A 7,462-nucleotide genomic window follows, 5' to 3' on the forward strand; every position below is an offset into this window, starting at 1 on the left:
GGTTTTTATTGCATTGTGATATTTGTTGTTACTACACATAAACTTCAAAACCCAATATAAGAATACGTAATTTGAAAATCAGCCTAAAAATAAATTATGATTAGGTTAAAATAACGTGCAATCAAAATATCGAAATGAAATTAGTACATATTATCAATACAGTACAGAACTAATTTTTATGATCTAGACATTTTCTGCAGCAAGCACATTCAGCCTTTTTACGCTGCAGTGTAATTCTTACACTGAAGAGACGAAACATTATGACCATTGTCAACAGTGAGCATTGAGGACGCGAGACGCGGTTAGGAAAGTATGTAAGTCGGAAAGATACGACTGGTGAATTATCCTAGCGACGATAGACGTCGCAAATAGGGTAATACACTGACACAAGAGACTCTGACCACGGGCGGATTGTTATACACTCGCTATCGGGAATGAGCATCTCAGAAACGGCCAAGCCGATTAGTAACGAAAATAAATTTCCTGTATGAGTCCGTGATCATTGTCAGTTGTGTGATAACAACTGACGTCTCGACTAGGCATAGGTTTTTGATACTGAAAGTGAACTTGTTTTATGAATTCAATGTTTGGATCTGAGATGGGTATCAGCCAAACCTACTTAAAAAATAATGAAATATTTTAAGCAGTGTGATTCTATAGTGAGCATCTATGGAAAACGGTTGGTTCGTAAAATCGTATAGGCGTCAATCTGAGGCAGTTTTGAGACGACAGAGTACACTCACACTCTAACACGTACGGTAACGACACGCCTGTTCATTTTTGTTACGTACTGCGACAGCAGCGCTCCAAGTGGTCGGAAAGATACGTTTCTGAATATGACGTCGAATGAGTGCGAATAGTAGCGTTTATATTGATCTGTAACATAGTTTCTACAATGAAGAGTGTATGTAGCGACACGAAACTCGGCAGTAACTAAAAACTGACACCGCAATTTCTTTTTGTGGTTTCCTAAGGACCATAGGAGGCATTGAGCGTTACATTACAGGACAGTTTGCTTACGATTTTCTAGTAACGATCAGATATTTACTAAAGAACATCTTTTCTTTCAAGAAGAAAAATGGCTAGGAAACAGTAGAAGACGTGATCTTTTGCAAAAAGACATCGTATATCTACTTAACGGCTTGACATTTTCTTCACTCAACTTCTAGTCAAACCAGTGAATGTGGAATACAGGAAAATGGCATGGAGTGCAATAGCTACATTAATTAACGTACCAAATAAGCCACCAAAACCGTATGTAAAGGGGAAAACAAGCAAACATAATAGTAAAATGTCACAAACAATAAAATAATTTTCCAACACAAAAGAGACCAGTTCCACAACTGTTGCTACATCTGAGTCACAAAAGGCAAGAATCTTCAACAATTTCGCTTTCGATCCAAAAGTAATTTCGTTTACAATAATATTGTTATTCTGGGAAGTGGAGTGAAGTGTAACGATATGCCAGTCATGGGGTTCCATAACAGAGTTGTTACATGTCAAGGCAAGTGCCTATCATAATAAGAACAACGACAGAAATATATGCTTCTCATGCATGAAATATGTTTTTATATTCTCTTGCCTTCAGCGGAGTAAGCCACAGTCACCTGTCTTCCTTGTTTTTCTCCCTCTTTTTTCCGCAATTGCACATATACAGCTTGTACATGCTAATTTAAGTCTTGCAAATGTAATAAGTCTTATTACAATCAGACGCGTTTCACTTTATTCTAAAGCGTCTTCAGTGGTCATTGTAACTATAAGGTCCTCTTACAATTTTTTTATAATCATGAACAGCTTGCATGCTCTACTTACTAATGTAGACAGTTTTTATTTCCTTCGTTACTCACGGTTTTCCTGTTGTTTACTGCATTATCTTCCACGTGTATGTGTTGAGTTTTTGCACACAACACTTTCACTGCGCTAAATATATTCAAATTTCTTTGATCACTGTCCTCGCGCCATTTCGTGTATTTTCTTTTTCTTTGGTATTGCGGACTGCGTTGTTTGTTTGTTTTGGTACTGGTGGAAAAACCTGTTATCGATCTGTGAATGTTTATGAGTGTTTATATTTTCCGACTATAGAGTGGAATAGCAGACTCACAGAGCGATAGCAGACGCTCCCACCACTACCAAAAGAAACAAAAGACAAACGCATCCCCCAATAGCACAACGAACACACGAAATGGCGATGTTTAAAGTACTAAATAGTGCATGCGAATTGTGCATGATCATAACAAACAAAATTGTAAGAAAAAAAATTGTTGCAGTGAGCACTGAAGATGCTTTGGAATAAAGCTGAACGCGGGGTGAAAGACTGCATCACTCTCCTAAGCCTTTTTAATCCAAGCACTTTCTTCTTGGTTTTCCATTCATATTTTTCCCACCTGGTTCTTGTACAACTTGTGTGTTGTCCTCCAGACTACACCATTTTTCTTTAGAATTTCGAATATATTCCACAATTTTACGTTGTCGAACGCTTTTTCTAGGTCGACAAATGCTATGAACGTGTCTTGTTTTTTCTTACGCCTTGCTTTCATTATCAGTCGCAACATGAAAACTGCCTTTCCGGTGTCCTTGCCTTTCCAATAAAGCCAAACTGATCCTCACGTAACAGATCTTCAATTTTCTTTTTACTCATTTACGAATAACAGGAAGAAGAATAGTTAGGAATCAATGTAACGTCAGTGAAATTATAAGTGATGAGGTAAAATATTGGATTGGCGAAGGATGGGAAAACAAATCGGACGTCCCGTAGGAATTTGCATCAAGTGTTATAGGAAAATCAAGGAAAACCTAAACGTGGATAGCCGAAGGTGATGTTGAATCCTGGCGTTGCAGAAAGCTAGAATGCTACCGATACGCCACTTCGCTGGGTCACAAAATATATGTATACTTATGAGAAAAGTACCAAAACAGCTGTATCTTGAGAATGTCTTCATTGTGTCGCAATACTAGTTTCGGAAGCACATTATGGCCATCCTCAGGGCCCTCACTGGCAAAAGAGTATTATAATTCCTTGACGCGCTTATTGCGGAGTCCTTGTTACTAGTACACGTGGGCTAGCTTTCCTCAGGAGTCTCTCCTCGACACCGTGTTGTCTCCAATGCACTGGACTCCGCAATGAATGCGTCAAGGAATTCTAATACTCTTTTGGCAGTGGTGGAGCCTAAGGATGGCGGTAATGTGCTGCGGAAACTAGTCGTGAGAGTCAATAAAGACCTCAAGATACAGCTGTGATTGTACTTTTCCTCACGTACGAGGCGTATTCGGATTGTTAGGTCCGATCGGTCGCGAAATTGAAACCACTCTCAAAATCTATGAAGCTTTGGACAGATGTGTTGGGCAGTGTTTCTAGTACGCCCGTCGATCACATTACGTTTCTCTTTTCAGATCTGAGCGAACAGTGAGCTCATAAAGATGCCTAGAAAATAGTGTCTCCCGCCAAATACGAGGAGCTGGTGAGAAATTTCGCCTGAAGCTATGCATCTCACATCACATAACTGTCATGCATTTTGTTCCTCAAGACAATTCTCAGCCGCATTCTGCAGGGGCAATCAAGACGCTCCTCCAGCGTTTTCAATTGGAAGTGTTTCATTCCCCACAATACAGCCCGTATTTGTCTCCCTCTGAGTTTCATCCCTGCCCACATGAACCGCTATCTATGAAGACAACATTTTGGCAAAGACAACCCTCGGATGCCAACGTAGACAACTCGCGGAAAGCACTGGCGGCTGCCTTCTAAAACGACGGTATTGGAAAATTTGGACAACCCTACGACAGAGGTCTAAGTCGGATCGGCGACTATGTAGATAAGTAGCTGTAAGTTGTAGCTAACTGTTCCAAATAAAACATTTTTGACTTTCACAGTGGTTTCCATTCCGCGACCAATTGGAAGTTACTTTCCAAATACGCCTCGTATATCATCACCTTAAGTCCCTCGTCCTTGCAGTAGGATTGACATCCATAATGTGTACACTCCTATTCTACGTTCTCTGAGCTAAAACGATTTTTCCGCGGTGTACTCCTTTGTTAATCTCATACCTTAAATTTAAGTGGGATTTTATAATTTACTGCCCCGTGGATTTCATTTTACGTTTTGTCGTTGCAAAAAGCCAAGAGAAAAGGATCGCTACCTTTTTGCAGCGTCAGCTGGAAAGGCTACCTCGCAATACTTCCATCCTCTCAGAGTCAGATGCAAATGACACTCCCATCCCCAAGAGTTTTGACACGAGCCGAGCTTCTGGTAACACGCCAGTTTTTCTCTTCGTTCGCCTCGCAAAGGAAACGCGACAATACTCCGCCTCTGACAGTGGAGATCATACGAAAGACTGAGGTAATGAAATCTACATAATTATAGCTCTGCCCCCTTTGTCCCTGGTGCATAATGCAGAACTGAACACGCGGTAATTTTGTGGTCATATGTACCGGCGAAATATCTAGCTCTACTGCAGTGAACATTCCCATAATATGTGATTCTTGAGTTTCTCCCGGCGTATTTGATAGTCAAAATATCCACGGGTGTGCTGCCGGTCTATAGTGTCCAACGGGCACAATATTTCGGCGATCATACATGTCGCCATCATCAGGTGAACTGACGGACTGAGCTCCTGTGAACGTGCCGGCACGGAGATCCGTACGCTATGGCTGCTCGGAGGAAACTGGGTTCGGTCGCGGCGGCGGCCGATTTAAATACCCTCCGCCCGCGGCGCGCTCCCTCCGCCGTCCGCGCCCCGCGCCACGGTCGCGCGGTGGAACAGATTGCGACGGCGTCTGAGATGACGTCGGAGTGATGGCTCTGTCCGCCGTGGTCGTCACAACTATACGTTTGCTCGATTTACTCTTGATTAACCCGATCGCTGGTTCCCAAGCCTTGCTAAGATTATAGCCACAGTCACGGTTTATGAGGTCGTCATTGGTGCGAATTTCGATGGCCTCTCTAACAACGCTGTCCCAGTATCTCGACGTCTGTACCAGAATCCTCGTGCGGTCATATTCCATGGCGTGATTTTCCGACAAACAATGTTCAGCGACCGCCGACTTGCTCGGATACATCAGGCGAGTGTGCCTCTGGTGTTCACGGCATCGATCCTCGACGGTACGCATCGTCTGACCAATGTACGACTTGCCACATTGACACGGAATCTGGTACACGCCGGCCTTCCTCAAACCGAGGTCATCTTTGGCGCTCCCCACCAGTGCACGAGTTTTATTTGGAGGACAAAACACAGTTCCGACCCGAAGTTTCTTCAGAATGCGAGCGATTTTCCCCGAGAGTGCGCCTGTGTATGGAATAAATGCAGTGCCTACCTCCTCCCTCGTGACTTCATCCATCTCAAGAGGTTGTGCTGCAGTGGTTGGGCGGAGAGCACGTTGAATCTGCCACTCTGAGTACCCATTTTTTCGAAATATAGTTCTCAGATGTTGCAATTCCTGGGGTAGACTCTCTGCGTCAGAGATAGTGCGCGCCCTATGTACTAGAGTTTTAAGTACCCCATTCCTCTGTGAAGGGTGGTGGCAGCTGTCTGCGTGCAAATACAGATCAGTGTGCGTAGTCTTCCGATACACCCCATGACCTAGGGTGCCGTCAGCCCTTTTCTTGACCAAGACGTCAAGGAAAGGTAATTTACCCTCCGTTTCAGTCTCCATAGTGAATTTGATGTTGGGGTGTCTGGAGTTTAGATGTGTAAGGAAGTCAAGGAGTTTATCCATACCATGTGGCCAGATGACGAACGTGTCGTCCACGTAACGGAAAAAGCAAGTAGGTTTCCATACGGATGACGACAGGGCTTCCTCCTCGAAGTTCTCCATGTACAAATTCGCTACCACCGGTGATAGTGGTTGCAGCTCGACTTCCGCCAGAATCAGCCGAGGAAATACGTCGTGAAACTTGTCGTGCGTTGACGAAATCCAAGCCGATGAAGTCAAATATCAGCAGTAAAGAGAGGGCGGCCATTCGTGATCTGAGGGAGCGCTCTGAAATTGTTGTCTTACCGGCTGACAAAGGCAATGCTACAGTCGTTGTCTCCCATAAGGACTACACTGATAAGATGCAGAGCCTGCTAAATGACGATTCCTACCGGAAGATCAGCGTTGACCCTACAAAGAAGGTGGAGAACAAGACGAGGGCGCTTCTCAAGGACGCAGATTTACCGGAGGGTGACGCCAAGAAATTGTTACCCCAAGGTCCGGTACCGCCTAGACTATATGGACTCCCGAAGGTTCACAAAGAGGGGATACCATTACGCCCCATTGTCAGCAACATCAGGGCACCTACATATTTGTTGGCCAAATACCTGACGGGAATATTAAGTCCTTATGTGGGTAAATGCCATCATCACATCCGTAATTCCGTGGATTTTGTTAAACGCCTTGACAGCTTCAGGTTGGATGAGTCAGATATCATGGTGAGCTTTGACGTCGTTTCCTTGTTTACGAGGGTACCCCTGCGAGAGTCACTAGAATTGATTAGTCAGAAGTTTGACGAGAAGACCACTGAACTTTTTAGGCATGTCTTGACTTCCACGTATTTTCTTTTTAATGGGGAATACTACGAGCAAACGGAGGGAGTCGCCATGGGTAGCCCACTATCACCGGTGGTAGCGAATTTGTACATGGAGAACTTCGAGGAGGAAGCCCTGTCGTCATCCGTATGGAAACCTACTTGCTTTTTCCGTTACGTGGACGACACGTTCGTCATCTGGCCACATGGTATGGATAAACTCCTTGACTTCCTTACACATCTAAACTCCAGACACCCCAACATCAAATTCACTATGGAGACTGAAACGGAGGGTAAATTACCTTTCCTTGACGTCTTGGTCAAGAAAAGGGCTGACGGCACCCTAGGTCATGGGGTGTATCGGAAGACTACGCACACTGATCTGTATTTGCACGCAGACAGCTGCCACCACCCTTCACAGAGGAATGGGGTACTTAAAACTCTAGTACATAGGGCGCGCACTATCTCTGACGCAGAGAGTCTACCCCAGGAATTGCAACATCTGAGAACTATATTTCGAAAAAATGGGTACTCAGAGTGGCAGATTCAACGTGCTCTCCGCCCAACCACTGCAGCACAACCTCTTGAGATGGATGAAGTCACGAGGGAGGAGGTAGGCACTGCATTTATTCCATACACAGGCGCACTCTCGGGGAAAATCGCTCGCATTCTGAAGAAACTTCGGGTCGGAACTGTGTTTTGTCCTCCAAATAAAACTCGTGCACTGGTGGGGAGCGCCAAAGATGACCTCGGTTTGAGGAAGGCCGGCGTGTACCAGATTCCGTGTCAATGTGGCAAGTCGTACATTGGTCAGACGATGCGTACCGTCGAGGATCGATGCCGTGAACACCAGAGGCACACTCGCCTGATGTATCCGAGCAAGTCGGCGGTCGCTGAACATTGTTTGTCGGAAAATCACGCCATGGAATATGACCGCACGAGGATTCTGGTACAGACGTCGAG

This window comes from Schistocerca serialis, chromosome 1 (genome assembly GCF_023864345.2).
Source record: "Schistocerca serialis cubense isolate TAMUIC-IGC-003099 chromosome 1, iqSchSeri2.2, whole genome shotgun sequence".
Lineage (NCBI taxonomy): Eukaryota > Metazoa > Arthropoda > Insecta > Orthoptera > Acrididae > Schistocerca > Schistocerca serialis.